Source organism: Scyliorhinus canicula, chromosome 8 (assembly GCF_902713615.1).
Source record: "Scyliorhinus canicula chromosome 8, sScyCan1.1, whole genome shotgun sequence".
Taxonomy (NCBI): Eukaryota; Metazoa; Chordata; class Chondrichthyes; order Carcharhiniformes; family Scyliorhinidae; genus Scyliorhinus; species Scyliorhinus canicula.
The window spans coordinates 101,750,455-101,776,812 of NC_052153.1; the positions used below are offsets into that span (position 1 = coordinate 101,750,455).

The window sequence follows — 26,358 nt, forward strand, 5'->3', positions numbered from 1 at the left end:
CCTTGAGAAGCAAACAGTGCTAACCACTGTGCTATCGTGCCACCCAAATAAATCAATAATATTTTTGAGTGTTTCGGATTTGTACTGTGTAACTGAATTATTTTGCGTTGTATGTCTGCACATCAACAGAAGTGCTTGTGGTGTTAGAAATAAAACAGGAACAGTATACACCTTGTATCTTTTAACAATTTACTCCCAATAACTGCTCTGGAGTTACACCGAGCATTCATGCAAGAATTCTATGTGGAGAAATATATTGAGTTACATTAATTGTAAAAAAATGATGTTATCTTGAATAATATTGGGATTCCCAACATTCAAAACACTTCTGAAGGACACTGCTCACTATTATCATTTTCTGCCAAAATTAACATATTAAATTATCTCAGGGTAATTGTACCAACAATCACAATGACGTTCATTTGTTACTGAACTCACTTTTGAATGAACATTTTCAAGCAATTCACTTTGTTCCAATCACTCAGGTTGCTCAAGAATCAAATGTATAATATATTAACATCTAATAATGTCAGTCTAAAATTTCAATGTTCTTCAGGTTCTAATTTGAGTACAAAATCAATCTTAAACAAAAACAGAAAATGCTGGTAACATTCAGCGGGTCAGTCTGCGCTGCAGAGAGGTGTGTGAGAAAAGTTAATGTTTCAGGTGTGACCCTTCATCAGAGCTGACAAACAGAAAAATGAGGAGCATATAAACAGAACAAAGCAAAGGGGGGGAAAAGTGTGTGTGTGTGAGGGAGAAAATACAGATGGAGTAACTGGCAAAGCACTTCAAAGAGAAACAGATGGTTCCATGACTAAGGTTGTATAACATAAGACGTATATCATAAGACAAGGTGAAAAAAAATAATAAGAGGAAATCAATTGACACAGAACATGTTGAATAGCTGAGGCAATGGGAGATAAGTTTGGTATGAAAACTGAAACACGAGAAAACAGGGCAGGATCCAATGATGTTTAGGGCAAAGAAAAGATCAACAGATAGCTGGGCAAAGATTCTCACCAGCGTGGGGTTCCAATGGACAGCTTCCAACTGATGTTCCAACCTCCATTTCCCTGCTACTGAGCAGCTTCTACACTCACCCACCCCCTTCAATACACACATATCAATCCCACACATCAACTGCAGTTAAAAATGTAGAAAAGTCGTGCATGTGGTTAAAATTCAAAGTTCTTAGTCATTGGCCGAGTAATTGTGTCTGTTTTCATGAGGATGAAACAGGTGCATAAAGGCCCAATATAGCAGGAAGTGATACAACCCATGCTGAGCCGTAAGTGCGCAATCCACATGCTGGTTCAGACTGCTCAACAAACATCCAGAGTGGATGCCTGAAACTGTTGTTTGAGTCATTTGTTTGCAAATTGGGGGCTAAACCCCTTTTCAGGCTCCTTTGACAAATTGGGCTGTAAATGCCTGCCATGTCCATTGCGAAAGCTGCACTTAAAGAAACTTATCAGTGAAACCTGCTGTCCTTTAAGAATTAAAAAAAAAATGTATTTTATGACAAATGTGTGTCAAAAAGTTGCAGCACACAAACACCCCAGGAAACATGCCTCCCAACACACAACTATACAGTTTGTACAATTTTTCCCCTTTTTCACCCCCACACCTGCACGACGAACAACTCCTCAAGCACAGTCACGAACACCCCGCACCTTATCTCAAACCTTTCTGCTGAGCCCTTTAGCTCATACTTTATCTTTTCAAGCCGCAGGAAGTCGTACAGGTCACCCATCCAGGCCGCTACCCCCGGTGGCGATGTCAACTGCCGGGCAATCAGAGAGGTGAAGGCAACGGCATCGGCCTTCCTCCTCTCCATGAGCTCCAGCTTCTCAGAAACCCCAAATATCCCCACCAAAGGATCTGGGTCCACCTCCTCCTCCACTATCCTGGCTAAGACTGCGAACACTCCCACCCAGAATCTCTCCAACTTTTCACAAGCCCAGAACATAGGCGCATGATTCGCTGGCCTCCACTCACACCTCTCACACTCATCTGCTACCCCCTGAAAGAACCCACTCATTCTTGCCCAAGTTACGTGTACCCTGTGTACAACTTTAAACTGTATCAGGCTCATCCTTGCACACGAGGAGGTCGTGTTTACCCTGCGCAGTGCCTCACTCCATATTCCCCAATTAATCTCTCCTACCAACTCCCCTTCCCATTTTTCCTTGATCTTCACCACCTGCTCACCTCCCTGCTCTCCCAGCCAGTTATATATATCTCCAATTCTACCTCCCCTTCCATATCCGGAAGCAAAGGTCACTTCAGCAGGGTGTATCTCGGCAACCTAGGAAACACCTTCCAGACCTTTCTCGCAAGGTCCCTTACCTGTAGGTACCGGAACGCAGTCCTTCTCGGGAGTTCTACCCTCTCCGTCAGCTCCTCCAGACTGGCAAACCCTTTCTCCAAATACAAATCCCTCACCATGACCAGCCCCACTTCCTTCCGCTTTCTATACATGCTATCCATCCCCCTCCGGCTCAAACCCATGATTCTCACACAACGGCATTAACACCGACATCCCCTCCATCCTAAAATGCCTCCTCAACTGGTTCCAAATGTTCACCGTGGACTGCACCACTGGGCTCCCTGAATACCTACTCGCCATCGTTGGCAACACTGCCGTCACCATACAAAATCCAAAATAGTCATGTCGAGCTTGCATAAAAAGGCCTTTGGTATAAAGATTGGGAGTGTCTGAAAAATATACAGGAACCGTAGAATATTTATTTTTACCACTTGGATCCTCCCCGCCAAAATCAATTACAATGTATCCCACCTCCTGAGATCCCCTCTGGCCTCCTCCACCAGCTTCGCTAAATTCCACTTGTGGAGCATCATCCATTCGTCGCTACCTGAATCCCCAAATACCTGAACCTATCCTGAGCCACCTTAAATGGCATCCCCCCTATACTGGCTTGCCGTCCCAACTCATTCACCGGGAACACTTCGCTTTTCGCAGCATTCAGCGTATACCCCGAGAACTCCCAAAACCTCCCCAGCAGGCTCCTGACCCTTCCTATGCTCCCCACCGGGCACGAGACATACAATAGGCCGTTGGCATAGAGTGACAGCCGATGCTCCCTCTGTCCCTTCATAATCTCCTGTCACTCAGCTGACTCTCTACGACACAAAGCCTCTATAGCCAGTGCAAACAACAACGGCGACAGTGGGCATCCCTGCCTTGTGGCCCTGTGCAGTTCAAAGCTCCGTGAGCTCATATAATTTGTCCGCACACTTGCCCTTGGTGCCACATAGAACAAACGCACCCATGCCACAAACCCAAACCTTCCCAGAACCTCAAATAAGTACTGTGCCCCACCCGATTGAATGTCTTCTCCGCGTCCATGGACACCCCAACCTCCGGTACCAGGGCGCCCGACAGATTCATGACTACATTCAACAACCTTCTTATATTGCTCGAGAGATGCCTGCCTTTCACAAAACCTGTTTAGACCTCTGCAACCACCTCTGGGACGCAATCCTCCAACCTTCCCGCCAACAGCTTAGCCAATACTTTCACATCAGTATTCAACAATGATATGGGCCTATACGGTTCACATTCCACCGGGTCATAGAGTCATAGAATTTACAGTGTAGAAGGAAGCTATTCGGCCCATCGAGTCTGCACCGGCTCTTTGAAAGAGCACCCTACCCAAGCCCACACCTCCACCATATCCCCATAACCCAGTAACCCGACCCAACACTAAGGGCAATTTTGGACACTAAGGGCAATTTAGCATGACTAATCCACCTAATCTGCACATATTTGGATTGTGGGAGGAAACCGGAGCATCCAGAGGAATCCCACGCACACACGGGGAGAACGTGCAGACTCCACACAGACAGTGAACCAAGCCGGGAATCGAACCTGGTACTCGAGCTGTGAAGCAATTGTGCTAACCACCATGCTACCGTGCTGTCCTTACACCTTTCGGGATTAACATAATCACTGCCTGCGTCATTGTCTCTGGCAGCTCCCCCTCTCAAACATCTCAAAAAACGCCCGCCAAAAGATGTGGTGCCAGGTCCGTCATGAACTCAAAGAGGAAACAAAGAGTAGGGATTAATGGGTCTTTTCAAATTAGCAGGCAGTAACTAGTGGGGTACCACAGGGAACGGTGCTGGGACCCCAGCTATTCACAATATATATTAATGATTTGGATGAGGGAACAAAATGCAACATCTCAAAGTTTGCAGATGATACCAAATTAGGTGGGAGGGTGAAATGTGACGAGGATGCAGGGATCCGACAGCAAGATCTGGACAGGCTGGGCGAGTGGGCAAACCAATGGCAGATGCAGTATAATTTGGATAAGTATGAGGTTATTCACTTTGGAAGCAAAAACAGTAAGGCAGATTACTACCTGAATGGTTGTAAATTGGGAGAGGAGAGTGTGCAGCGGGACCTGGGTGATTTGTGCACCAGTCACTGAAGGTAAGCATGCAGGTGCAGCAGGAGGTAAAGAAGGCTAATGGTATGTTGGCCTTCATTGCAAGAGCTTTCGAGTATAGAAGCAGGGATGTGTTGCTGTAATTGTACGGTGCCATGGTGAGGCCACACCTGGAGTATTGTTTGCAGTTTTGGTCTCCTTCTCTGAGGAAGGATGTTCTTGCTCTCGAGGGAGTGCAGCGAAGGTTTACCAGACTGTCATATGACGAGAGATTGGCTAGGTTGGGATTGTTCTCGCTGGAGTTCAGAAGAACGAGGGGGGGATCTCATAGGGACTTATAAAATTCTAACAGGACTAGACAGGGTAGATGCAGGGAAGATGTTACCAATATTGGGTGTGTCCAGAAACAGGGGTCACAGTCTGAGGATTCAGGGTAAACCACAATGCTACCGTGCATTTCTTCACACAAAGAGTGGTGAGCCTGTGGAATTCATTACCACAGGAAGTAGTTGATGCCAAAACTTTGAATATATTCAAGAGGCAGCTAGATATAGCACTTGGGGAGAATGGGATCAAAGGTTATGAGGAGAAAGCAGGATTAGGCTATTGAGTTGGATGATCAGCCATGATCGTGATGAATGGTGGAGCAGGCTCGAAGTGCCAAAAGGCCTCCTTCGGCTCCTATCTTCTATGTATCTATGAACTCTTAATAAAATTCCGCAATATATCCATTCGGCCCTGGAGCCTTCCCCGGCGTGATACCCCAATACTATTCAGCACCTCCCTCAGACCCAGGGGATCCTCCAGCACCTGCCTCTTTACATCTTCCAACTGGGGAAACGCCACCTCGTCCAAAAACCGTCCCATGTCGCCCACCTCTCCCCCCGGGTCCGCCTTGTACAATCCCTGGTAATACTCCCTAAACGCGTCATTTATCTTTTCCGGCTCCGACACCACATCCCCAGCCCCAGTCCATATCCTCAGTATTTCCCTGGATATGCCCTGCCTCCGCGGCTGGTGCGCTAGCATGCGGCTCACCTTCTCTCCATATTCATATTGAACCCCCCTTGCCCTACGTATCTGTCTTACCGCCCACCCCATTGTCAACCTATCAAATTGCCCCTGAAACTCTTTCCTCTTCGCCAATCCCTCTGTGGTGGGCACCCTCGAGTACTCCCTATCCACCTCCACTATCTCGCTCATGAGATGGTTATATTCCTCCCTTCTTTCCCTATCCACCTGAGCCTTGAACAAGATAATTTCCCCCCGGACCACTGCATTCAGCGCTTCCTAACAAATAGCCGCCAACACCTCCCCATTTTGAATCAACTCCACAGGATCCTTAATCGCCGCCCGTCACAAAAGCCTCCATCCGCCAACAACCCCAAATCTAATGCTCTGGTCCCGATCTAAACCGAATCTCCAGCCTATGGGGCGCATGGTCCGAAATAACTATCCCCGGGTACTCTGTCATCTCCATTCCGACCAAAATCTCCAGGCTCTCCACCAAATAATCAATCCTCAAATACACCTTTGACACATGTGAAAAAAAGGAATACTCACTTCCAACCAGGCTCTTAAAGCACCACTGACCCACCATACCCATCCTTTCCATAAACCCACCCAGCTCCTTTGCCATTCTTACCCTACTCATTGACCTGGGGCTTGACCTATCCACCTTTGGATCTCTAGGACACAGTTAAATTCTCCTCCCGTAATCAACTGGTGCGTGGCCATGTCCGGGATTACTGACAGGAACCCCCTCATAAAACCCACATCATCCCAATTTGATGCATACATGTTTACCAACACTGCCGGCATCCCTTCCAATACCCCACTGACAATCACATATTTCCCACCTGGATCCCTCACTTCCTTCGCACTCACACATTCCGTTTTCTTGCTCATTAAAATTGCCACACACCGTGATTTTGAATTGAATCCTGAGTGGAAACCCTGCCCGACCCAACCCTTCCTTAACCTAATCTGGCCCTTCATGCGGAGGTGTGTCTCCTGAGAATAGACACCGCAGCTTTCAAGCCCCTGAGGTGCGCAAACACCCGCGATCTTTTAACTGGTCCACAGACGTTCACATGACCAACATTACCAGAGGCTTACGCCTTCATTCCCCTCTACCATCCGTCATCCTTAACGCCGGCCTTCTTAACTCCAAACCTGTACCTTGCCCATCCAAGATGGCCCCCTTCTCCACCCCTGACCACGTCATCTCTCACCCCCTGCCGTGTCAACCGCCCCCCCCACCTCTCCACACCCCCCCCCCCCCCCCCTCTCCACGGCCAACTCTCCCAACCTTCTCCCCCATCTCACTTCTGTTCACCAGCATTACTTGCCAGCGTGGCAGCCCCTGCCCAAATGCTCCTCCCAATTACCTACCCCCCCACTCCTCCGCTCAGGAAGAAGGATCATTACCGACCTTACCCTCCCTCACCCAATCAAAGACTCATCCTGAACTCTAGGTCACCTCCCCTGAGAGCGAACAAACAAACGATGAACACAAATAGCCCCATAAAACAAGAGGGAGGTGGGATGGGGACATTCATCCCCACATAAACTTTTCACCCCTACCAACCCTTACCAACCCAACAGTAAACAACAAACCTAAAAAAGAACCCCCTCCAAACCAGAGGGAACGAAAAAACCCTGAACCCTGCCTCCACTTTATTCGTATTCCAAACCATTACAAAATGCCAGCACCTCAGTTCCTCAGCGTTGTACCACTCAGTTCTCCCCCAGCTTATGCTCCTTGATGAAGTCCTCAGCCGCTTATGGGGTCTCAAAGTAGTATTCCTGGCCTTCAAACGTCACCCATAACTTTGCCGGATAGAGCACCCCAAACCTGATCCTCTGTTGGTAGAGCACTGCCTTGGCCTTGTTGAACCCTGCACGCCATTTCACCAACTCGGCTCCAATGCCCTGATATATTTGCCCTGGTGTTTGAAACAAACCTGTTGGACTTTAACCTGGTGTTGTAAGACTTCTTACTGATATATTTGGACCTTGTTCCCCTCCCATTCGCAGGTGCGCTTCTCCCTGGTCCAACAGAAGATCTTCTGTTTCTCAACAAATTTGTGGGGCGGGATTCTCCGACTCCCCGATGGGTCGGAGAATTGCCGGCGAGCGGCGTGTATCCCGCCCCCACCAGCTGCCGAATTCTCTGGCGCCAGAGATTTGACGGGGACGGGAATCGCGCCGTACCAGTCAGTGGCCACTTGTAGCGGCCCCCATGGCAATTCTTAGGCCCACGATTGGCCTAAGTCCTGCCCGTTCTATGCAGGTCCCGCCGGCGTAGATTGGAGTAGGTCCCTTACCGGTGGGACCTGGCGGCGCGAGTGGGCTCCAGGGTCCTGGAGGGGTGGGGGGGGGGGGGGGGGGGGGGGCCCACGGGGCGATCTGGCCCGCGATCCGGGCCCACCGATCCGCGGGTGGGCCTGTGCCATGGGGGCACTCTTTCCCTCCGCGCCGGACATGTAAGCCTCCGCGATGGCTGGCGCGAAGGAGAACCCCCCACTGCGCATGCGCGGGGATGACATCAGCAGTCGCTGACGCTCCCGCGCAAACGTGGACCCGCGCTGGCACGGCGCCAAAGGCCTTCCATGCTGGCCGGCAGGGCGCAAACCACTCCAGCGCCAGCCTAGCCCCTGAAGGTGAGGTGGATTCCCGCCACGTTTCTGTCCGCCCCGCCGATTCTTGGAGAATCCTCCCGTGGAATCTGACGATCACCGCCCGCTGCGGCTCCCCAGCTCTAGGCTTCTGCCTCAGAGACCTGTGTGCTCTGTCCACTTCTGGGGGCCTTTATCCAGTACACCGTCCACCACCAGCCCTGCCAGCATCTTCAATACGTACCTCGTGGCACTCACACCTTCCACTCCTTCAGACAGGCCCACTCTTCACAAGTTCTGCCTTCTCGAAGTGTTCTCCTGCTCCTCCACCTTTGCTCTCAATGTTTTGAAAAGGTCTCCTCAGAGCCCCACCTCGACCTCTAGTGCCACCACTCGATCGCTGTGGAATGAGATCACTCCTTCAATTTCACGGATCTGTGATCCCTGCACCTCCAAACACGTCTCCACTCACTCCATCAAACTCTTTACGGGTGCCATAGCTCCATCGATGGCCTTTGCGTGATCCTCCCGCATACTCACCATCACAGCTTCTGATGTCAGATTGGCCTTCCTGATAGTGAACCCTTGGAAGGGGACAGGCCCAGACGGGATCCCGTGTCGTGTAATCAGGCCCGGACCAGCTGGCAGATGTGTTCATGGACATCTTTAACCTGTCCATCCTCCGTTCCGAGGTCCCCACCTGCTTCAAGAAGACCACCGTCACACCGGTGCCAAAGAAGAACCAGGCAACCGTGCCTCAACGACTACTGTCCGGTGGCCCTGACATCAATCGTAATGAAGAGCTTCGAGAGGTTGGTCAAGGAGCACATCAACCCCATAATGCCTAGATCCACTGCAATTCACATACTGCTGCAACCGGTCCACAGCAGATGCCATCTCCCTGGCCCTTCACTCATCCCTGGAGCATCTCGACAACAAGGACTCCTACATTAGACTCCTATTTATTGACAACAGCTCCACCTTCAACACCATAATCCCAGCTACGCCCATAGCAAAGCTCCAAAATCTAGGACTTGGCTCCTCACTCTGCAACTGGACCCTTGACTTTCTGACCCACCTACCACAATCAGTAAGAATAAACAACATGTCCTCCATAATAGTCCTCAATACCGGGCCCCACAAGGCTGCATACTTAGTCCCCTACTATACTCCCTGTACACACACGACTGCATGGCAAAATTTGGTTCCAACTCCATCTACAAGTTTTCTGACGACACGACCGTAGTGGGTCAGATTTCGCATAACGATGAGTCAGAATACAGGAGGGAGATAGAGAACCTAGTGGAGTGGTGCAATGACAACAATCTATCCCTCAATGCCAGCAAAACTAAAGAGCTGGTCATTGACTTCAGGAAGCAAAGTACTGTACACATTCCTGTCAGCATCAACGGGGCCGAGGTGGAGATGGTTAACAGCTTCAAATTCCTGGGGGTACACATCTCCAGAAATCTGTCCTGGTCCACCCACGCCAACACTACCACTAAGAAAGCACAACAGCACTTATACTTCCTCAGGAAACTAAGGAAATTCAGCATGTCCACACTGACTCTTAGCAACTTTTACAGATGCACCATAGAAAGCATCCTTTCTGGCTGCATCACAGCCTGGTATGGCAATTGCTCGACCCAGGACCGCAAGAAACTTCAGAGAGTCATGAACACACAAACCTACCTCCCATCCATTGACTCCAGCCACACCTCCCGCTGCCTGGGGAAAACAGGCAGCATAATCAAAGACCCCTCCCACCTGGATTACTCACTCTTCCACTTCTTCCATCAGGCAGGAGATACGAAAGTCTGAGTACATGCACGAACAGATTCAAAAACAGCATCTTCCCCGCTGTTACCAGACTCCTAATTGACCCTCTTATGGACTGACCTGATTAATACTACACTCCTGTATGTTTCACCCAATGCTGGTATCTATGTATTTACATTGTGTACCTTGCATTGCCCTATTATGTGTTTTATTTTAATTTTATTTTATTTTCATGATCTGTTTGAGCTGCTCGCAGAAAAATACTTTTCACTGTAGCTTGGTACACGTGACAGTAAACAAATCCAATCTAATCCAATCTTCTTCCTCTGCTGGCAGAATTCCTCCTTAATAAAAGCCATCAACTACTCCATCTGGGGCTTTCCACCTTGCACCAACCCTTCTCCCTCCACGATCCTTCCACTGGCTACTGCGCCACAGGTTTCCTCCAACTCTTTGGCCAGATCTCTCACCGTCTTCTGCCGGGTTTGGTAATCAGCGGACATACCACTCCTGGGGGAAACGACTCCTCCGACCATCAACTATACCTTTTTTGTCAAAATTACACCTAATATTGGGTTGAAAGAGCTCTTTCCTATGCCTTTGAGCAGGAGCTGCCCTGTGTGCGACCATTCACACCATGGTAGCCACCGGAAGTCGTCCTTTAAGAATTTTAACTGACATTAATTACTTTAGCTCCTTTCTTTGTGCTTTGCTGGGATGTGGGTGTCATTGGCAAGGCTAACATTTATTGCCCATCCCAAATTTCCCTTGCGCTAAATGGCTCGCTCGGCCTCGTCAGAGGCAGTTAAAGTTCAACCACATTGCTATGGATTGGGAGTCACATGTAAGCCAGACCAGGTAAGGATGGCAGATTTCCATCGCAAAGTGGCATTAGTGAAGCACATGGGTTTAAACGGCAGTCAATGATAGTTCTGTGACATTTGGCAAAATTCCCCACCTCGGAGCCCCAGTAGCGGAGTTTCCGGTGAGACGGAGAATCTCGTGGTAGTGAAGAAAACGGGATCAGCTTCCATTTCCGATTTTCCAGCCCCCCCCCCCCCCCCCCCCCCCCCCACACACACACTGGTGGTGGGATTGAGTTTATGCCCCGTACCCACTCAGCAGGCCGAGCACCAAATTCTCCGGGTCCGCTTGATTCTCCAGATCTTTGAGCTGGGAATCACTACAACAATTGACAAGCCCTGATGTGGTGGTCCTTGCGGTGGGCAAAGTGGGTAACTCTTTAAGGCAGTTGCATCAAAAGTCCATCCAAAGGCCACCCTTCCCCCCCTACGATACAGGGCCTGCACCCCCCCCCCCCCACCAGACCCGCCCTCCACCCCCCACAGAGACCCCCTAAATAAAGAGACCCCACCAGAGAACTTCCAAAATAAAGGGACACCCCCCCCCCCCCCCAGAGATGCCCTAAAAAAAGGTGATCCCCCCTCCCCTCCCCCCACAGACGGTTTCTCCAGCATTGCTCCACGATTGACATATCCTGGCCAACCTCAAACAGAATGAAGTGCTTTCCTATCATCTCCCTTCACACTTGAGTGATTTTGAAGTGGTCAGCTGGAAATTGACAGCACTTAATTCTGGTGGTCCAGGAGCTTCAATCAAAGATTGATGTTTTAAAACATCGCAGTTAGACTCTTCAGCATTACTCAACTGTGAAGGGAGATGCATAGAGCAATACTGACAGCTGTGTGTGTGTGTGTGTGTGTGGAAGCTGTCAAAGAGAAATTAATGAACGGCTTGCAGCCATTCTGAGGAGGTTTAAACACAGCTGACTGGTTTTCTCTTTCCAGGAATTGACAGGTGCTGCTTCCTCTCTCTGAACCAGCAGGTGTATTGCCCGGTGAGTTTTAAAGCAGGAATTTGTTTCAATGCCTCTGTCCAGACTCCCCACTCGCTTCCAGGCAGGTATCTCGCTTCTGGGGGACTTCCTGACAAGGACTCTCTTCTGGGGAAGAGGCCGTTGCACAGAAACACCCAACCAGCACCAAACAAGAGGTGGATATCCTGAATGTGATGCAGAGGACACCCTTGGCTGACTACAAGATACATTCATGATACTTCCATTTGGCTAATGTAATAGCCAACTTCTTCCTTCACTCTGAAAGTGTGCCATCATCAATGGAAAGTTCCTCTCACACTGCAACATACAAAGCTCCCGTTCATGCAACATAACCAGAGAAATTTTCAAGTCCATCTGCCGTTGTTGGGCCCCTTCCATGAAGACAAGGCCATCCCACCAATTGCTTCCGCGAGGATTCAGCGTGGGCCTTATTATTGGCTGATACGAATACTCTTTTGAGCACCCTCCAGCAACTGAGATTACGCATGCTGATGCATTGAGTCATCTTTCTCTGCAGACTGAACTGACCTCTTTGTACATCTTCTCTACTGAGAAGTACTGCACTCCTGTATGCTTCACCCGATGTCTGTATCTATGTATTGACATTGTGTATTTTATGTTAGCCCTATGTATTTCCTTTTCATGTATGGAATGATGTGTCTGAACTGTACACAGAACAATACTTTCACCGTACCTCGATATGCATGACAATAAACAAATCCAATCCAATCCAACAAACCTGCCTACAGTCATGAATTTTATGGACTCTTTGCCTGTCACTGTGTCACTTATTCATGACTGGCGCAAACCGACCCCATCCTTGCCATCTTGTGCCCCACAGGAGGATACCGTCTTCGACGATCAACTCCGAGATCTTCGGGGAGAAAGCCTTCAACTCCCTTTGTAGCTGTCGATGCTGGCCACTGTATAGTACCAGATAACTCATGTTGGCTTTGAAGGATTGAAATGCGTCAACATCACTGAAGAGTACAACTGCCATTTCACTGTTTTAAACGCCTCATCCTGGGCCTTGCCCACACCCAAGGCTGGTGTTTCTTGAGGAGCAAATGAAGGGGGGCCACGACGGCCGCCAAATTCAATATGAATCTGCCAACGTAATTGACAAATCCAAGAAAAGAGTGAAGCTCCCTAGCGTCCCGTGGGGCAGGGGCCAATTTGATGGGTCTCATCTTCTCGGCGAGTACAGGCCATCTCGGTCCACCCGATACCCCAAATAGACAACTTCTTTAGCATGAAACAGGCACTTCATGTGGAGCGGGCGGATCCTCATACCCGGGAAAGCGCTTCAGCACCGGCTCAAAGTTTTGTAAATGCTCCTGGTCGGTGGTTCTTCATATCGTCGAAATAAACTGCAACATGCGGCAATCCGCTCAGTATGTTCTCCTGAGATGCTGGAAGACTGTGCATGCTGACGATATTCTGAACAGCAGCCGGGTGTACTCATAGAGACCCTTGTGCATATTAATGGTGACATACTTCCATGAGGCCTTATTAAGCTGGAGATAAGCCTTGCTCGTGTTCAATTTCGTAAATGTGCAGCCATCAGCCAATGTAACATAAAGGTCCTCGATGCGGGGTAAAGGATAATGATCTAACCTCAAAGCCATGTTCACTGACAATTTATAGTCGCTGCGGAGGTGGACTGTCTTATTCAGCTTCATGATGGGGATCACTGGTGTCTCCCAATTGGCAATGATTCCCAAACTCTCCAAGCGGCAAAGTTCAGTCTCGATTTTCTCCACTTAAGCATGGGGAACCGGGTGGGCATGAAAATATCGCGGTTGGCCCTCTGGGTCCACCTGGACCTTGGCCACTGCCCCGCTAATTGTACCTAAGCCAGGCTGGAAAACCTTGGGTAACTTGCTCAGAACCTCACACAGACTGCCAGATCCCACTTGGAGTATATGTTGCTAATCCAACTGTTGCTGGTGGTAACAATCATGGCCCAATAGGCTCAGCCTGCTTCCTTTCACGACAATTACAGGAAGTTTTCTGAGGGCCATGAAGAATCCAGCATGATTTTGTAGAGTCAAACAGAAAGTAACTTTTATTTACAACAATATGTACACAGCGGCAGTAATTCACTGCTGCTTCCTTCTCTAACCGGTGCCACATTGGCCAGCTCTATTCATACAGCTGCAACTACTAGTGAATGCCCCGCCCCCTCCCCTCATTGGAGGAGCTCATACTCTCCAAGAGTCATGGGTTACCCAATTGGCCCCAGCCAATAGGATTCGGGCAGGTTATAACATCAAGGCAAACCGACTAGTGCCCATAAACTACCAGATTAAGGGTTGTCCCCACAATGTTCAGTTCTTCCCCAGTATGTGGCCAAATGAGCTGCCGTGTCAGCTTAAGGCAAAGTATGCACACCCTGTTTAATAAGATCAAAGGTGCTCTGAACCAGCAATGAAATGGCAGCTCCCATATCCAATTCCATCTGGAGCATATGGCCACTCTCCTGTATGGGAATTCAAATAGGGCCACGTGGGGTGCTGCCAGTTTATCTGCATACTGGCCTCATCCTCGGCTGGTGCCCACACGTTGCACAGAGGCAACATGTTCAGCCGAGTCTGGGGATGTCCCACATCTTAACGGCTGGCCCTTCGCCCAGTGCCTGGAGTTGCTGCAACAGTCGGTCCGGGTCATAATGATACACATGAGGAGTGACACCCCAAAATGTTCACCCTTGTATTTCTTGGACGCCGCATTTGCGCTCTCTTGGAACAGAGATCTGTGGCGTCTGCTGAAAAGTCAGGGAGGTTTCCCCAAAAATCTCTTTTTTGCATTTCGATTATTTATATTGCAGACAAAACTCAGCTATCTTCCATAGCTGTGATATAAACTCAGTGATGGACTCACCTGGGGACCTCTCCTCCATATTAAAGCGATACCTTTGAACAATCATTGACAGGGTAGGGTTAAAGTGTTGTGCCACAAGTTCCATGAGTTGATCAAACAAGTGTGTATCTGGCACTACTGGGAAAGTAAGACTGCTGATCACTCAAAACCTGTGCGCCCTGCAGGCCGTCAACAGTATGACCATCTGGTCCTTGTTCCCTGTGATATTGTTCGCCTGGAAGAAATAACGTATCCTTTCTGCGTACTGGTTCCAGTCTTCAACACCTGTGTCAAACCACCCAAACAGAGGCATGGCAAAAATAATTTGTTCAAACCTGGGTCCAGAGTGGGCAGCACGGCAGTGCAAGGGGTTAGCATTGCTGCCTCATGGCGCCGAGATCCCAGGTTCGATCCCAGCTCTGGGTCACTGTCCATGTGTTGTTTGCACATTCTCCCCGTGCTTGTGTGGGTTTCGCCCCCCACAACCCAAAGATGTGCAGGATGTGCCATGCTAAATTGCCCCTTAATTGGAAAAAATGAACTGGGTACTCTAAATGTATTTTTTTAAAAACCTGGGTCCAGAAAATCAGGGAGGTGGCTCAGCTGACTAGGTCGCAGCATCAACAGCAAATCAGTTTACTCCTCATCACCAGTTTAATAAGGACACGGGGAGTCCAAACTGAGCAAAATAAAAAACTTTATTTGCAATAACGATGTATACACTTCCCGGTACATCCCTACCAGGTGGGTGCCTTACTGGCCGACCTTTTATACAATGCTAAATGGAGTTCCCCCGCCCCTCAGTGGGTGAGTTCGTACTCCGTGTGAACCACGGGGAAAACAATTATTCCTACCCCGTAAATGCCGTGTGGCATATTACACCTGTGTCCTCTTTCTGTGGCACACCCACAGATGGAAGATAGATTAGAATGATTAGCTGGGGAGCAGAGAACATATGCAGCTTTCTGCAAAACAATTGGCATTTATATAGTACCTTTAATGCAGTAAAACAGGCATTTAATATAACAAATTATCAGACAAAAATCCAAAATCAAGCCACATGAGCAATTTTACAACTGAGGATATGGTAATTTTTCAATAGCTTGTTTAAAAAGAAGAGAGAGATCTGACAGCGACCTAGAGCTTTTCTTTGTCCTTCCCTAATGGGTGAGGTTTGTGGCCATCTTAGGTGGGCCTTAGCCTAGGTATTTGGCGTAAGGACTAGATTCTCCTTCATGGTGGGAATGGCTGACTCTGGGTTGGGGGCGTGGGCAGTGAGAGGCGCCCAATTAGACTTGTCTCTTGGAACAAAAGAGGTTTGGGGGTCCGGTGAAAAGGTCAAGAGTTTTCTCGCACCTGAAGAATTTAAGGGCTGATGCGATGTTTTTATAGTAGACCCACTTACGGGTGGGACCAGACCAGGCTCCCAAGGGGTGGGTGAGCAGATATTTCATTTGGGCTTTGATAGAAGGGCCCTAGGGGTGGCAACTATAATTAACAAATGGGCCCGTTTTTTGGCAGACAAGGTTGTGGTGGATCAGGGTGGTAGGTACGTGATGGTCACTCAGTCACTGACAGGCAAATTAGTGATACTGGTAAATGTATATGCCCCAATTTGGGATAATGTTGCATTTCGAAGGAAGCTGTTGGCCTCAATACTAGACCTGGACCCACACCAGCTGATTCCAGGGGGAGATTTAAATTGTGTGTTAGACCTGAGACTTGACTGTTCTAAACTGAAGTCATTGCCGCCATCAGGGGTGGCGAAGGCGGTGTTGGTGTTTGTGAAGGAGACGGAGGGGCAACCCCGTGGAGGTTCATGCACCTGGCAGGTAAAGAATTTTTGTTCTTTTCCCCAGTCCATAAGGTATATCCGAGGATAGACTTTTTCATGGCGGGATGGTACCTTCTTCTCGTGTAAGGAAAACAGAGTACTTGGCTATAGTCATTTCAGACCATGCTCCTCAATTGGTGGATTTGGTGTTGGAGGTAAGCCTGGTTCAGGGCCTGGTGTGGAGGCTGGATGTGGGGTTATTGGCACGCATGGGGTTCTGTGCGTGTACATCCACACCCACAGAATCCACCCTGTGGGTGGGCAGCATGGTAGCACAAGTGGCTAGCACTGTGGTTTCACAGCGCCTAGGTCCCAGGTTCCATTCCCTGCTGGGTCATTGTCTGTGCGGAGTCTGCACGTTCTCCCCGTGTCTACGTGGGTTTCCTCCGAGTGCTCCGGTTTCCTCCCACAGTCCAAAGACGTGCAGGTTAGGTGGATTGGCCATGCTAAATTGCCCTTCGTGCCCAATAAAAAAAGGTTAGGAGGGGTTATTGGGTTACGGGGATAGGGTGGAAGTGAGGGCTTAAGTGGGTTGGTGTAGACTTGATGTGCTGAATGGCCTCCTTCTGCACTATGTTCTATGTTCTATGTTCTATATTTCCAAAGCTATAGATAGGTACATGGGATTTAATGGGAATGGGTCGGTCTCGCTTTCCATTTTGTGGAAGGCCTTGAAGCCGGGGATTAGAGGGAAGATTATATCACACAAAGTACATGTAGATAGGGAGTCTAGAGAGGAGCGCCAGCAGCTGGTGGGCAAGATTCTGGAGGTGGATCGCAGGCACTCGAAAGACCCAACTCCAGAGCTCCTGGCAAGCAGGATGAAACAGCAGACACAGTTTGATCTGTTGTCTACAGGAAAGGCGATGCACCAGTTACAGTTTTCGAGGGAAGGCGATCATTTATAGATATGGGGAGAAGGCCAGTCATCTCCTGGCTCACCAGCCGCCAAGCGGGGTGGGGGGAGGGTGGGTGTTCAGATAGGTCAGAGTTCTTGTCGAGCTTTGACTTTCCTGTGGTGGAGGAGGAAAGACGTCAAGTGTTGGTTCCCGAGGAGGTCTTAGTAGCGATAGGGCAGATGCAAACAGGATTGTCCCGGAGGTGAGTTCTGCTGGGATGGAGGTCTGCATCTCCACCCAGTTCCTCAGTATGGTTGGGAGACTTGATGGAGTTTTTGTACCGAGAGAAGGTTAAGTACACCGTGAGGGGTTCTATTGAGGAATCCTACCGGAGGTGGCAATCTTTTATAGTTTACGTTAAGGAACTAATCATTGTCAGTTGTTGGGGATGGAGGGGGTGATGCGGGTGAAGGGGATTGTGTGGGTGTCACTTTTAATGTATTTTTCTGTGTTTGGTTTGTTTGTACAGATTTGGCAATTTTGTAATTTCTAAAATGAAAAATTCTGATAAAAACATTTTTTTTTTAAATTGTAAGTAGGGAGAGACTAGAGATTATCAGAGTAAATTCCAGAGCCAGGGCATAGGCAGCTGAACTAGTCTGAGGCTGATCCTGACTGCACAAAACACTGTGTTATAACCTGCAAATACCTCACAGGGTGGGAACAATTAACTTCCCCATGGATCTTGCAGAATACAACCACTAAACAACGCATTGTTGTAGGGTATATAAAGATGGCCAGTTACGCACCGTCAAGGCAGACCCAGTTAGAATCTACTGTGTGATGCATAAAATAGTGATTGGAAATAAATTAAGTTCTTTGAACTACTCGGAGTGAATTCCTTTGTGGCTTTATAAACACTGGTATTTTATTTTACCCAGAGCAGAAGATAGGGTCAGAATTGGAGGAGTGCAGAGATCTCAGAGGCTTTTAGGGCAAGAGTAGGTTGCAGGGATAGGACGTGGTTAGGTCATGGAAGAATTGAAACACAAGGATGAGAATTAAAGAGAGCAAATGGAGATCAGCAAGCATGAGGTAGTGAATAATTGTGCGGGTTGGGGTGCAGGCAACAGAGTTTTAAATGAGCTCAAGTTCAGGGAGGGTGGAAGATGAAAAGCTAGCCAGGCAAACATTAGAATAGTCAAGCCGGAGCTAACAACGGCATGGATAATATTTTTTAGCAGCAGAAGGGTTACAGATGTGGAAGTAGAGGTTTTGGTAATGGAGAGGATATGGTGTTGGAAACTCAGCTTAGGGTCAAATAAGGCACCAGTGTTGCATACTGTGCAGTTCAACCTCAAGCAAAAGCCAAGAAGGGTGATTGAATTGGTAACTAGAAAATTGAGTTTTTGGCTAGGTTCAAAGATAATGGCATCAGTCTTCCCAATGTTTAATCACATAAAGGGTGGGATTTTCCAGTCCACCAACTGTCTGTTTCTCGGCTGCGCGCTGGTCACTGGTGGCGGGATTCTTTCTGGCGCTTGTCAATGGGATTTCCCATTGAAGCCACCACATGCTGCCGGGAAACCCATGAGTGCGGGTGCGCTGCCAGTGGGAAAAGAGAATCTCAATGGCCGGAGAATTCCGGCCAAAGTGTTTGCATATCCAATATTGGGTTTCTGACAAACAACGTGACAAATCAGATGCAGTGGTGGGATTGACAGAAGTGGTGTAGGAGGGCAGAGCTGGTCATCAGCGTATTGCGGAGTGTAATGTATTTTAAGGCAGTAACGTTAAAGGGAAGCATCTGGATGAGGAATGGGAAGAGCAGGATAGAGTCTTCAGGAGCAGCATGGGAATGCCATGCTTTTGTTCAGTGACAGTGAATGTGGGGGACAGTAGAAAGAAAAGAAAGAAAAATGGAATATTATCACAATCCCATAGCTGCCACATACCCTCCTCTTCCATCATTTCTGACATCTTCTTTGGCCTTCTTTCCATGCTTCCTCCTTACAGAGGGTGAGAGGGAAGAGGTTTACCATCATCACCTCTTGCTGGTTTGTCCCCCCTGAAAAAGAAAGCAGAAAGGGCCAAATTACTTTTAGTTGACATGGCATGCATCAATATGCAGTTCCTTTAATGCAGCCATAATGGGTGTGATGACATATGTCTGCAACAGGAAGTTATATGTTATATATTGTGACCTCATTGGATGATGTCTTTCTGTGAGCTGGAACCATGTGAGGATATGAGTAAAGGAAGACTTGCAGACAAAGGGCGAGGGGTGTTTAAGGTACCTTGCTACTTTATGGTTAATGATGGTAAGTATTAGAAGATGGTTATGATCAGCTATTCCCAAAAATAATAGGTTTCTCACATTTATGTCAGTTATTCACAGATTCATTAAGCATATAATTATTGCTGACAATAATTAAATATAACATGTTACACTTTATGACCAGAACTTGCAAGTTTCACTCGAGAAATTGAAAGCATGTCACAGTTCCTAGGATGGTGTATTTGGTGAGGCGGCCTTCAAATTTCAACGTGTTTGACTTTTATAACCTTTTTCACAACTTGCGGATAGCAATTCACATGTTTCACAGCATTACCGAATTCACAATTTTATTTTAATACTCACGTGCCTGTCCTTGCAAGAATAGATCCGACATCCTAAATTGATTCACACTCTCTAACTTATCATATCTATGCTCTTTTCAGGCAGGTGCTTCTTCAGGGCCATCCTAACAAAGGGAGCATTTCTGACCACTGTACAATTTGTCAGCTGAAGCTCCTCGACCCGGCTTCTAATTAGGTTTTACGCTCAAAACTGAAAATTAAACCAGCCTGCTTTGTGTTAATATTTAAATTCTCCCAACAAAAGCTCACTTAAAACTAAAAATCTAAAAGTTGATATTCCTGCAATATAAACATTCAGCCTTTCCTTATCGTAAATAGTTGAAGTATTTTAACAAATTGTGTGGGGGAGATATGCCTCTGCCTGACCTTGTACAATAGCACTCTAGCTGCATTGAGAAGCAGGAAAGTATCTTACCCCCTGGCTGAAATCAGAGATATTTTTTACAAAAGATTTTGCCTGGGTGCAGGATAAACAAATTACACGTGCTTGAAGCTGCACCATCTTAAATCCTTAAGAAATCAAGACAGAATTTCCTGCAGCTTCTGGTTTATTCTCCTGAAACAATTAATGAGGTAAGAAAAGCATTAATCATGATTTACTACGCTGGAAGTGGTAAGTTTACAAAAGGGGATGGTGATGTAATGTTAATGTTACTGGACTAGCAATGCAAAGTCCTGGGCTAATGCTCTGGCACATGGGTATAAATCTCCCCATTGTAGCTCATGGAATTTAAACTCAATTATTTAATATATCAGTATTTCAAGCTGGTCTCAGCAATGGTAACCATTAAATTATTGGATTGCCCAGGTAAGTACCGGATAAGGACTCTTGGCTACCCTCTAAAATGGTTTAGCAAGCCACTCATTGACCCAAACAATGACAGAAAAGTCAAAAAGAAATGATCCTGGATAACCCACCCGACATCGGCCCAGGCACTGGAAGTGACAACAGCATGTCCAGGTCTGTTGACCCTCAATGTCCTCCTTACTAACATCTGGGAGCTTGTCCCAAATTGGAAGTGCTGTCCCACAGACTAGTCAAGTGACATCCAGAAAGTCATAGTCACCGAATCATACCTTACAGCCAATATCCCACACACCTCCACCACCATCACTGGGTATGTCCTGTCCCACCGGCTGCAGCACAGAGGTTTCCCTAGGAATTCTCAACATTGACTCTGGACCCATGAAGTCTCATGACATCAGGTCAAATATGGGTGAAACATGCAGAAAAATACAGAAAACATACAGGCTTGGACTGACACGTGACAAGTAACATTCATAATAATCAGAATAATAATCTTTATTGTCAAAAGTGGGCTTACATTAACACTGCAATGAAGTTACTGTGAAAATCCTCTAGTCGCCACACTCCAGCACCTGTTCGGATAAACTGAGGGAGAATTTAGAAAATCCAATTTATCTAACAAGCACGTCTTTTAGGACTTGTGGGAGGAAACCGGAGCAACCGGAGGATACCCACGCAGACTCTGCACAGACAGTGACCCAAGCCGGGAATCGAACCTGGGACCATGGCGCTGTGAAACAACAGTACTAACAAGTGTGCTACCTTTCCGTTCCAAACCTCTGCCACCTAGAAGGACAAAGGTAGCAGGTTAATGGGAACACCATCACATGCACGTTCCTCTCAAAGCCACACACCTTTCTGACTCTGAACTTTATCACTGTTTTCACTGACACTGGACCAATATCCTGGAACTCCCTTACGAACAACTGTGGGCCTACCTGCATCACATGGACTGCAGCGGTTCAACAAGTTGGCTCCCCACCACTTTCTCAAGGGCAATTAGAAATGAGCAACAAATGCTGATCTTGCCAGCTGCTTTCATCCCATGAAAAAAATAATAAAAGGACTGAAAAGCACCAAATATTAGCTCGGTTTTTAAAAGAGGTTGGAGGGTGAAGGAAAGTAATTATTGACCGATTAACCTCATGCTAAAAATAGGGAAACTGATAGCACTATAATGAATAAATTAATGAACACTTAGAACAGCATGGAGAAATCTGAAACAGTGAACCTTGATTTATAAAGAGAAAGCCTTGTGAAAGCAATCAAATTCTTCAAATAAATGTTTTAATGTGTCAACTAAAGGAATGCAGTGATTGTCGTACATTTGGGCTTTCAAACACACTTGACAAAGTGCCAGAAATAGGCTTGTTGTGAAGACTAAAGCCCATTGTTATTAGTGCTGAAGTGGTGGTAAAATCTAAAGAGATTTGGCTGGACAATTGAAGATTGTAGGAAGAACATAGAACATAGAACATAGAACAGTACAGCACAGAACAGGCCCTTCGGCCCTCGATGTTGTGCCGAGCAATGATCACCCTACTTAAACCCACGTAACCCGTATACCCGTAACCCAACAATCCCCCCATTAACCTTACACTACGGGCAATTTAGCATGGCCAATCCACCTAACCCGCACATCTTTGGACTGTGGGAGGAAACCGGAGCACCCGGAGGAAACCCACGCACACACGGGGAGGACGTGCAGACTCCACACAGACAGTGACCCAGCCGGGAATCGAACCTGGGACCCTGGAGCTGTGAAGCATTGATGCTAACCACCATGCTACCGTGAGGCCCCCTAAGAGATGGATGTTTCTTGAATTGGGAAAATGTGTCTGATGGCATGACAAGGAAATGTGATCGGGTCTCTATTATAACCTGATAGAATTCTTCATTTGGATGGAAAATGAAGAAGTCTGACCTGAAGCTCGGGTCCTCAATCTAAAAAAAGGAAAAGAGAAAGGTACAAGGTGTGAGTTTGCTAAGACAAATTGGGGAACTTCATTAAAAGGCAAGACGGTGGATAGGCAATGTTTAATATTTAAGGAACGAATGTATGCATTGCAACAATTATACATTTCTATCTGATGTAAAAACATCCATGAAACGCAGCCCAACTATGGCTTACAAAATAAATTATGGATAGTTTTAGATCAGAAGAGGAGTCATACAAAGTTCCTCGAAAAGGTAGCAAACCTGAGGATTGGAAGCAGTTTAGTATTCAGCAAAGAAGAACAAAGATATTGATTAAGAGATTAAAAATAGAGAGTAGGATATTCTGGCCGTTCCCACCGTTGGACTCTCCTGGTCCTGCTGACCGCCACCTTGTCGCAGGTTCCCCGTCGATGGAGGGTACGAAACAATGGAAAACCCTGTTGACAACAGTGGTACTGGAAGATCCCATCATAAGCCAATGATGGGCAGCCTCTTCCTCCACAAAACACGGTGCAGCGGAGGGCAGAAAATCACACCCAGAGTATGGATGTAACATAAAAACAGGCTGCAAAAGCTTCTATAAGTATATCAAAAGAAAAAGATAAGTGAAGACAAACATAGGTCTTACAGGCTGAAGCAGAAGAATGTTTGACAGAATAAGGAAATGGCAGAGTAATTAAAACAACTACTTTAAATATGCCTTCATGGAGAGAGGCACAAATAACTTCCCAAAAATGCTAAGGAATCAAGGGTCTATCGAAAAGGAGGCACTGAAGGAAATTATTATTACTAGAAAAATAGTGCTGGAGCAATGAATGAGACTGACAGCCACCAATCCGCATGAACTGATAATCTACATCCTAGGGTGCCAAATGAGTTGGCCATGGAAATAATGGATGCATTGGTTGTCATATTCTGTAGATTGAAGGGTGCCAGATATAACCCTTCTGTTTAAAAAAGACCGGTTGGTCAAACATCAGTAGCAGGGAAATTGCTAGAGTATTATTAAGGATGTGAAAACAGGAAACATAGAAAATATTGTTGTATCTGTCCAATTCAAACCAGCTCTTTAATTGAAGTTTACCCATACGTCTTTATTGATGAGTAGAACAAAGTACGAATATAATGCAACACATTTTATTAAATATAGTTAACCCGTAAATGATCCACTATACATACAAGAGTCATCCAGGATTCGACTATACTACCAGTAAAAATGGTCTGGTAAGTTGTAGATCCGATCCCTGAGTCCCTCTGGCTCCTCTTTGCAAAGGTGATTCTCGCTGGCTGTTTCTTGCTTGCTTGCTTCCTTCTGGTCTGGTCAGGGTCACCTCACACACCGAGTCTTTCCTTCGAGTCTTTGCTTCGAGCCTTTGCTTGTCTTCTGCTCTTCTGCTTCTCTTATGCTCCTTCTGCCTCTTTTGCTTGCTCTGCTTGCTCTTTTGTTTTTTCTGCTTGCTCTGCTCCTTCTGTTTCTGGTGTCTCTGAGATGCCTACTTTTATCCCCCCCTCTACTCGCTTTTCCAGAAGCCTCTCTGGCTTCCGGTAGATGAGGTCTCGGGAGGGGGGGTCCCAGCAGTCAATGGTCCGGTTGATGACTTTAGTTTTAGCACGGTAGCATGGGGGGCAGCACGGTAGCATGGGGGGCAGCACGGTAGCATGGTGGTTAGTATAAATGCTTCACAGCTCCAGGGTCCCAGGTTCGATTCCCGGCTGGGTCACTGTCTGTGCGGAGTCTGCACGTCCTCCCCGTGTGTGCGTGGGTTTCCTCCGGGTGCTCCGGTTTCCTCCCACAGTCCAAAGATGTGCGGGTTAGGTGGATTGGCTATGCTAAATTGCCCGTAGTGTCCTAAAAAGTAAGGCTGGGGGGGGGGGGGGGGGGGGGGGGGGGGGGGGGGGGTGGTTGTTGGGTTACGGGTATGGGGTGGATACGTGGGTTTGAGTAGGGTGATCATTGCTCGGCACAACATCGAGGGCCGAAGGGCCTGTTCTGTGCTGTACTGTTCTATGTTCTATGTTCTATGACTGTTTGACAGGCCACCTGAGCCCGCCCCAGGTGTCCCATCTCTGGTGGTGTGGGCTGCACATGATCTGTTCCCATATAAGGCAACAGTAGATACTCTCGGTGACGGAAATCTGGCTCAATCTGGGCTACGAACAACAGACTTCCTGAGATTTGACTAAAGTATGATTTTAAAATGACCACAAAATATCAACAGGATTAGACAAAGTCAACATGGATTTATGAAAGGGAAATCGTGTTTGACAAACCTACTGAAGTTTTTTGAGGAGATAACTTATCGAATACGTAAGGGTGAACCAGTGGATGAGATGTATTTGGATTTTCAGAAAGTTTTTGATAAAGTCCCACATAAGAGGTTAGTGTGTAAAACTAAAGCGCATAAAAACCCATCTGGTTCACTAATATCCTTTAGGGATGAAAATCTGCCATCCTTCCCTGGTCTGGCCTATATGTGACTCCATTGTGGTTGACTCTTAAATGCCCTCTGAAATGGGGTAGCAAGTGTGGTGATATGCATGTGCACAGTTCTGTATATAGTTAGCACTGTGACCTCCAACCAGCTGGTAGCGATAGAGATCTATCACGTGACTCAAGCCACCACCCAGTTTGTAGTAAGTTGTACAAGAATACAGTCACATTAGAGTAGCTCCTGGAGAATTCATTGAATTCATTTGGTAGACATTGTCTGCTTTATAATTTGTTAGTTATCTTTCCATATGTTTGTTAATAAATCATCTTGATTGTTGAACAACTGTATGTTCTGTGTACATCATTACAACGGTTATATCACAGAACACAACAGCAAACTACTCAGATAAAGGGCAATCAGGGATGAACAATAAATGCTGGCCCAGCCAGCGATGCTCACATCCCATGAATGAATTTAAAAAACTTGAGTAAAAATACTTGATTGGAGGAGTACCAATTTCGGTGGGTTGAAAATATTTCTGTTCTGGGTAAATTGGAATCTAAGGTTGACAGGCAAATGGTAAATTGAATAATGACCGTTGAGGGAGAATAAGGTATGAATACAGTCAAGATACATTTCCTAGGGTATGGTGAAAGACAGGACAGACAAAGCCAGAGCACCCTGGATGAAAAAGATAGAAAGTAAATGAAGCAGACAATGGGTACATTTGACAGATGTCAGGTTGTCAATACAAGTGAGAATCAGGCTGAATATAGGAAGTTCAGAGGAAGTGAAAAATGAAATAACTGGGCCAAAGAACGTGTCTGAGAAGTAATTGGCAGTGAACTTAAAAGGGAATCTATTAGATCTCGATATGTGTATAATTAGTAAATGCAGTGAGTGAGGTGGAGGCGGCGGTGGTGGTGGTGGTGGGGGGGGGGGGGGGGGCGGGGGGGGGGGGGGAGGGGAGGGGTGGGGGGTACAATTAGGGCCCAAAAGAAAGGCCACCTGTGGAAGTGGCGGGCGTGTCTCAGGTACTATACGATCACTTTCCATCTGTCTTTACTGAGGAACATGACGCTGCCAAAGTCATTGTTAAAGAGAAGGTAGTTGAGGTACTAAATGGGCTGAAAATTGATAAAGAGGAGCTATGCAATAGACTGCTGTACTTAAAATTGATAAGTCACTGAGCTTGAATGGGATGCATTTTCGCACACTGAGGGCAGTAAAGGTGGAAGTTGCAGAGGTACTGGCCATAATCTTCGAAGTCTCTTTAGATATGGGGGTAGTCCCAGAGGACAGGAGAATTGAAAATGTTACACCCTTATTC

General features: G+C 47.1%; 1 protein-coding gene across 1 annotated transcript in view; it reads right to left on the reverse strand.

The window, feature by feature from the left end:
- LOC119970415 (casein kinase I) overlaps positions 1-19,289 on the reverse strand; it is a 332,753-nt gene extending 313,464 nt beyond the window's left edge. Inside the window, exon 1 of the mRNA XM_038804994.1 lies at positions 19,166-19,289. The gene's annotated coding sequence lies outside the window, so the exon portion shown is untranslated. The remainder of the gene's footprint in view (positions 1-19,165) is intronic.
- Between the last annotated feature and the right edge of the window lie 7,069 nt (positions 19,290-26,358).